The sequence below is a fragment of the Alligator sinensis genome, unplaced genomic scaffold (assembly GCF_000455745.1).
Source record: "Alligator sinensis unplaced genomic scaffold, ASM45574v1 scaffold123_1, whole genome shotgun sequence".
NCBI classification, from domain to species: Eukaryota; Metazoa; Chordata; order Crocodylia; family Alligatoridae; genus Alligator; species Alligator sinensis.
The window spans coordinates 1,728,610-1,737,306 of record NW_005841985.1 but is presented as its reverse complement, the minus strand read 5'-3'; positions in this window follow the sequence as shown (position 1 = coordinate 1,737,306).

The following is an 8,697-nucleotide window of genomic DNA, read 5'->3' as shown; positions in this document are numbered from 1 at the left end:
CTGCTGAGGAAAGCCCTGTGACCCTTGGCATCTCCTCTCAGCATGACTCCAGTTGCTGCTCTATGTTCTCTTTGGGTGAAAGTCAAGAGAGCTGTTCCCTCGGAAGGTCTTGGACTGAAACTCCAGGTGGAAAGGAAATGATGTGCAGCATCTTTTGCCACAGATAAGAATTAATAGGCCCAGAGGATGTGTCATCAAAAGGAAGTGTACAGGAAACTGGAGTCATGTGATTCTGATGAGCTGTTTAAAGGCACTTGCTACGAAAATAGCGTAAGGAAAGTTGGAGATGTGAGAGTAAAGTCACAGAAAGCTCCAAGATCTTTCGATGTCCCTTCCAGCCCTAATGTCTATGAAATCTACATTCCTTAGATATAGCCCAGATCTTCATAATAATAAACCAGCCCATTTACACCCCCACACTGACACTTTAGTATCATTTTATAGATTTCATAGACATTAGAGCTGGAAGAGACCTTGCAAGATCATCGGGTCCAGCCCCGTGCCCAAGGGGCAGGAATTCGTCTGGGGTCAGATCACCCCAGCATAAGCCATCTCAGTAGCCACATTAACAAATTCTGCACATGTGTAATTTTGAAGATATATGCAAACAGTCCAAGGTATACAGTAACAACTCTTTGTTTAAAGCATTATGGCTGCACAAGTTTCCAGGCTGGATAAGCAAAGACACATTTTGATCTACGTGGAGAAAGGAATCCTTCTTGATAACGATATACAAGTGATTGTCATTGTTCAGTCTGCAGCATTCCAGCCCAAAGTCAGTTTAATTGGTCCTGGATAGGAAACAGTCTAGGAAATTTCTATTGCCTTCATTGTCCTTATGCGTTCAAAGGAATGCAGATCAAAAGCTGCTTTATTTTTGCTTCCCACTTCTTTTGCAAAGACTGAGGACACAAACACTTAGGTAAGAAATGAATTTTGTAGTTACTAGCTAGCAAATAGAAGAGGGAAAAACAAAGAAAAGCAAAGCAGGTCTGTTTTTAAGCAGTGTTTCTTGTAGTTTTGGCAACTGTGAATACATGATTCAATTAGTTTAATGTCATGACTGAAATTATTCTGTGATGCTGGATAAGACATTTTGTATTTGAACAAGAATATTAAAGGAAGAAAAAATACATTCAAAGTGGCTGACAGCAGAATGACTTTCCCAAAGGGACGATTTACTAAAGTTCATTCCACAAGCAATATTTTTAGCCAACAACAAGGCAATATGAATTTAGATATTAAAATTAGAGTAGCTTACTTAGATGCAATGCAAAAATTAGAAAGAATGAACACAGCTCTGTAAGCAAGCCAGGGTCTGTGTTTCATGATATATGGTTTGTATGGACAAATGCTGGTCCTTTTTTAGCATGATTAATACACATGTACCTTGAAATTATGCAGAGATTGTTTAGGGACTCTGAGTAAGCTCTGGATTTGCTTAAATTCATGTAGAATATGTTAGGCTCCAGGCTCATTTCATTATAGGATCAAAAGAAAGGCAACTGAAAGATAGCAGCAGGTGATTGGACGAGTAGTGATACTCGGGGCTCTTATATTTGAGGTAATATTCAGCTTCTTGAATGTGTTATATAACCAAAATACTTATCTACCTATCATCCATTTTTATATGCCTTCCTTCCTTTTTTGTGTCCTTGTGACAAGAAGTTTAACAGAATTCACAGATTTGCTGGAATCTGACAGACTGCGATGTGAGCACTTCTGCTATGGCCTGGGACTTGCAACCTCTGGGCTGTTTATATATTTTAGCTAAATCACCACCAATAAAAGTAAAGACACATGAAACTAACTGAAAGTAATTTGATTAAACAGAATAAATCAGTAAGAATTTTTTTTTAATATATCACTATACAAATCCTAGATTCTTTGATCTGCTCATGCTTTGATTGGTACAGAGCTAGAGAGAAAGATGGGAAATTATTTAAACCAGGGGTGGTCACCCTGCAGCATGTATGCCTCAAGTGGCCAAGATCGTCTCAGTGTATAGCAAGTGGCAGATCAGGAAGGGAGCAGGAGCAGATAGCAGAGCAGCAGACTGGGCAAGGGAAGGGGATCAGAACGGTATTCAGAGAGGGTGCTGGGATTATCTGGCATGCCTACCAGAAAGGTTGGCCCCTGCTAATTTTAAGTCACCTTTACAACGTCATGCTCCTAAGGCAATTGACCCCATTCTGCTATCTCTCACAGAGCAGAGAAGCCTAAGGGTCATTCTGTTTTATTTCTAGTTGCCTGCGCCTGTCAGCCACAAACCCAATACTCCAACTATACCCACTATGCCAGGAGCTGTGAGAGGGGAACAGAATAAAGATGCTACAGTGGATTTCCTAGTGCAAAAAGAATGTATTTATCTTTGGATACTTCAGAACGACAGACATTCATTCACACAAGTCAGTGCAGAACACTGAACTGGATCACAAGTTGTAGTTAAAAGAAATCTGAGTGTAAAATGCTAGATTCAAATGGATTATGAGGATTCATTTGTACACTGCAGTGCTCAAGAACTCTGATCATAGCCCAGAACCCCATAGGGCTGCACAAACATAGAAAAAAACATAGTTTTTGCTCCAGATGGCTTACAAGCTAAGTATAAGAACAAAACTGATGGAGACAGACAACTGGGGCAGTGGGATGGCAACATGGTTAGCATGATCGGCAGTAATCTTGGCAGACCAGAGGCCTAACTGTTGCCAAGGTTTTTTGTAGGAATTACAGGAAAGGGTAGTTCCAAACATGAAGTGGAGGATGAGCAAAGTACAAGAGAGCTTGGAGGCACTAGTAAGTTGAGGTATTCCTTTAAGATTAATAGATTGTAGAGTCAGAAGGGACCACAAAGGATCATCGTGTCTGACCCCCTGCCCCTGGCAGGAAAGAGAACTGAGGTCAGACAACCCCAGCTAGGTGTCTATCAAGTCTCCTTTTGAAGACCTCCAAGTTAGGTGATAGTACCACCTCTCTTGGAAGCCAATTCCAGATTCTGGCCACTCTTACTGTAAAAAATGTCTTCCTAATGTCTAACCTGAATCTACTCTCCACTAGTTTGCACCCATTATTCCTAGTTACTCCTAGGGGTGCCCTGGTAAATAGCACATCTCCAGTTCTCTATTGTCCTCGCTTGATAAACTTATAGGCAGCTACAAGTTCTCCCCTCAGCCGTCTCTTCTGAAGACTGAAGAGATCCAGATCCCTCAACCTCCCCTCTTAGGGTCTTTCATGGAGGCCACTAATCATGCGAGTGGCCCTCCCCTGAACCCTCTCCAGATTGTCTGTGTCCCTCTTGAAGTGCAGTGCCCAAAACTGGACACAGTACTCCAACTGCAGCCTGACCAATACCACATAGAGGGGGGGAGCATCACCTCCCTTGATCTGTTGGTCATGCATCTGCTAATGCACGACAAGGTGTGATTGGCCTTGTTGATGGCTTCGTTATGCTGCCAGCTCATGTTCATCTTGGAGTCAACTATGACTCCAAGATCCCTCTCAGCCACTGAGCTGCTGAGGAGGTCATCCCCCAAATTGCAGGTGTGCTGGGGATTCCTCCTCCCTAGGTGGAGTACCTTGCATTTATCTTTGTTGAATTGCATCCTATTTCATTCTGCTCATTGGCCCAGCCTGTCCAGGTCGGCCTGTATCTGCTCCCTGTCCTCCGGTGTGTTAACTTTGCCCCATAACTTGGTATCATCTGCGAACTTGGACAGGGTGCTCTCCACACCCTCATCCAAATCACTGATGAAGATAGTAAATACCACCGGTCCAAGGACCAAACCCTGCGGGACCCCACCGCCCACCACCCTCCAGGCCGAGAACAACCTGTCCACCACCACTCTCTGGGTGCGATCCCTAAGCCAGTTGGCCACCCACCTGACTGTGTAGGCATCCACTCCACAGCCTGCTAGCTTCCCTATGAGAATAGGGTGAAAAACTGTGTTGAAGGCCTTCTTAAAGACCGGGTAGATGACATCAGTCTCAGCTCTTGTGTAAAGGCAGTGTGTGACCTGGTCATAAAAGGCTATAAGGTTAGATGGGAAGGGCTAAAACATTTTGTATTATGAAGGAAAGAGTAAGAGGAAAGCCAGAAATTAAGGGAGTGATTGTGGGCATGAGTGATTTGAGGATGCTGGGGCCATTGGAGGGGCTACAGGACAGCATACAAGAAATGTCTGCATCTATCAGAAGGGAGATGGAAGAGAATTCTAGGAGTGGAAAGGAGAGAGTCGCATCATATTTTGCCATTTTTTCTTGGAAGGAACTGGCATGATCCCATGGGGAGAGAAAAGTGTAGGGAGGGAAGAAAAGGTTGGAGCCAAAGGTGGCCAAATATAGGCTGGATTTGTGAATATGAGATGTATTTAACTGCAAAGTGGAGTTGTTAAGCTAGGACTAAGACTGGAGGACAGTGAAACATGAACAAAACAAAACAGCTATGCTGGTTAAAGAAAAGGAAGGAGAAGGGTGCATTACTTTTATATATATATATTATTAAATATATTTTCCTATTATATACTAAAGGCTTTATTTGAAATATGTTAGGCAAGCATTGGATGACAATATGGATAGGGAATATTGGTGCTTTGCAAATACCTAGGGAATTATTTATTAACATTTAACCTCCAAAAAAAAGGCAGCAGACAGCCAACTGTGAAATTCATAAAATAATCATGTTTCTCTGGGACTAAAATTCTAACAACAGTTTCATAAAATTATACAGATGTTGACTGAGAGAGAAACAGAACTACTTCATTTCTCAACATTAACTATACATTTGATCAAATGAACTAGTCACTCATTTTCTATTTAAAGTAAACCTATCTAAGCGTATTATAAGATTTGTCTCCTCATGTATTCATCTGTATTACCAAAAAAACCCAATTCTGTTCCTACATTTCACAATTGGATTATATTACTAACTTTAGTGCCATTTCATTCAGTATTCACATTGTGAGTTTTTTGGCAAGGAAACTAGATCACTTTTAAGCCCTTTTTTCAGGTCAGCAACAATTTTTATTTCTTAGGACCTGTACTTTATAATATTTCCTAAAGTTGATAATGTCTTTATAAAAATGGCACATCTTATTAAATTCTAGTTCTCAAAAGCTGAATCAGCTACAATTTGATGATAATCCCATTAGATTGTTAAGAGTTTGTCTCTCTCTGAATTCCTTTATCTACATTTTTTTGCACAGCTGAAAATCTTTTAATTATTGTAGTAAAATTTTTAATGGTCAACTCTTGGAGAATATTATGTAGACTGCATGCCACATCTGAGAAAAGGCACTAGATTTACATTATAGACATTGTTTCAAATGTTATATAGGAGTCAGGCTTTGCCCGTTGTGGAAGAGAAATCATCGCCTTTTTCTAGGGCTCTGTCTTGCAAGCTACTGAGAATCCTAGTGTCAGCCCAAGAAAACATTTAAGCATATTCTTAACTTTAAACCAATGATCCCAATGCAGTCAACAGCAGCATTCACATGCACACATACTCTAGTGCTTTTCTGGATTACAGCCAGCATTGTCCACCCTGTATGGAGAATGTTCCAATTAAAGGCTGAAGTTTCCCTTTTAGGTTATGGTAAAGAAGTAGCAATAGTGGCAATGTAAAGAAGGCACCAGGTTATCGCTAGCATTTTTAACTTGCTGACTCAAGCACAGGATTTCCAATTGAAGAGAAAATTATGTTTTTTTAATTAATTGCAAGCTAGAAATTCTAAAAAAGAAGGTTTGAAAACACTAATATGGGGGGTTTGCAAAACAAAACACTTCCTCAGACTTCACAACTCCACAGACTCTCCCAGCTTCTCAGGGAAAATTACTCAAATGTCCATTCTATATGGCTTTACCAAGAGCTCTGCCACCCTGGGGCAAGCCCTGCTCTCCCAAGCCAAGGACTCAGTGCTACCAGGTTCCTAGGATGCCTGGCACATCACACAATTTTCCCCCCCAACTAGGAACCTCAGTACTTCTAGAGCTCATACTCTGGAGGAGCTGCATTGTGGACCCTACAAGCACCACAGTTCCTGGTTTCAGGCAGTCTGCTTGATGAGGCTGCCATGGAGCCTGCTTTAGAGATCTAGCCTCGGTCTCCTGGCCCTGCAGCCAGCAGTCTGGCTGAGACTGCTTTATTTAAAAGACACAGAGGAAGGAGCAGAGGTATATATAATTCCTGTTAAGTGCTCTACTCATTATTTATAGGAACAATCTGGGGCTTGTAGGCTGGGAAATAAAAATGCTTAAATTGAGGGCAACGCTCAGACAGCAAAAACCTAATTTATTTTATCCATTGCTGAAACGATCCAACAAGCTGAATTGCATGGCCATCTTAACTGAGCTGTTAGGAATTAGAAGCTGTCACAATTTTGTTTGCCTACTCAGTATACACATGTCCGCCTACTTCTCAGATTCTTATTTGTTATAATAATAATGCAGAGAACTAGAAAGGGACCAATCTTTAGACTTCCTAGCCTTTACAAGGCAAACTCTCTTACAGTTATCTTTTGGAATGCAGTATTTCTAAGGAGAAGGTCTGTCTTTATAACTGAAGCCCCTATCCAATTTGATGGAAACTCTGTTTTTAGTTCCCTGCTGATCATAAGCTTGGGTTGAATTTCGAGTTAATTGCTGTGTTTGGATTCATTTTGATTTAAACAGAACAGCTCCTCCCTTTCCAGCTACTGGATTAATACAGTTACATTGAGCATGATGAGTCATCTTCATATCGGCATTGGGAATTTGCTTTTTGCATTAAAGATGCAGAGACTCTGAATGTGCCTACATCTTTCTCCACTCTGGCTATGTAGGAGAGAACTGCTTCTGAAAGACTTGAAAGAGGATGTTATACAGCAAACATACTACGCTATGCAGTGCCACCCTTAACCACTTTGCACCTTTCCACAAAGACTCCCTTCTACACCAGAAGAGATATACCCACAACACCATGGGCAGGCTAATTGGTCATCTCTTTCAACCTTCACCAAACAAGATTGCTTCCTCCTGTAACCTTCATGAAAATGTAAAGCAATTAGCACCAAAACATGAGTAAAAAAGGACATGGTTATTTCTGTCCTCTGAAGTACATCATCACTGAATAAGCAAAACCACCTTCAGGCCATGCTAGGGAGCACTGGAAAAACACAGAATGCTTAACCCGGACACTGATGTGAGGCATCTTTGAACAGTAATGGGCACATGCCAGTAAGCATACCCCAGTGCTTATTGATGCATGCCTAGCACTGCTGTAAGGTGGCAGTATTAGATCCATTTTAGGGTTTAGTGTAAATGATGTGGGGATGCCATGCTTCACTGGGGTACTGGAATATATAGTCCAGGGGCAAGGTACCTGTGCCTTAAATGAGGAATGTTGCAAATGTGTTAAGTATTCATTATCTAATATATTTATATTTAAAATGCTTTAGAAATAGCAGTTAATTCCAAGTGCTAAATAGATCAAAGTCGCATATCGTAACATACTTGGAAATTGAGAGTGTAGCTCCAAAAACAGGTCCTATACTCCCAACTCACCAATGGTCACCACTCTAGAGCAAAGGAAGGGATTCAAGGACACCATGAAGGACAATCTTATGAAATCAGATATTAACATCAATACCTGGGAGACTTGAGCACTGAATTGCCCCCAGTGGTGCTGTGATGTATGATAAGGCATCAATTGTTTCAAGCAAACTTACCTCACTATGGAGATGGATAAATGAGACGAAGGGAAACAGCTGCGACCCAATTTCATTAAGGTCTACTCCTTCCTTCCAGAAATATCTGCCAGTTTGCAGTCAAACATGTGCATCTCAGATTGGCCTCAGTCATCTGCAGACTCAGTGATAACTTGGGATCTCCATAGATCTTGCTGAAAGTGCCCCCTGCAGCAGCTCCTTTAATGTTTTTCATTTTGCTGCTTTCCCCCACCCCAACTGGTGGAAGGGCCCCACCAGCCTGACCATTTGCCACTGTATCACTTGGGAAGTGAAAGCTGCAGTTTTAAATATGCCACGATTTTCACTTCTCCAGCAATCAGTGGCAAATGTCCGGGTGGGAGTGGGGAGGGGCCAAGCAGCAAAAAGAAAAACATTAGAGGAGCCACTGCAGGAGGGGCACTTATGGTGTGATTTATGGATATCCCTACCAATAACTTCCCTGTTTACTGGATGCCTGTCATCATCATATCGAGGAACTGCCAACGATTACTGCCTCCATTTTAAATATAAGCAAGCTGAGGCAGGGTGTATATAAGGAAAGTGTCAGGATCACCCAGCAGATTAATGGTAGGCCCGGGAAGAAAAATGTGACTTTGAAAAATCCAGTCCTAAAGTGCAGAGGAGCTCATGTTTAACAACGTGAACTTGAGCTTTATACATGCATAAAATGTGTTCATGAAAATGGATAAGGACATTTTGATTACAAATTTAAAAACAAATGAGTAGACAACTGCTGACTCATAGGTTAGCATGTGCAGTTTGCACGGCATAAAGATTAAAAGCACAGATTCAGTGCTGTACTAATTTAGAGTTTACTGACTTAATTTGTCATAGCATTTAGGCCCTCCGTGTGGTTTTAATGATCATTATTATCAGTACTGTTAATAAGCATTTGAGTACAGTTGAATATCAAAAATAAAGATGAAACCAACAAGTTGCTTGCCCCAGCCTCCATAAGCCCCCCCCCCCCCCCCCC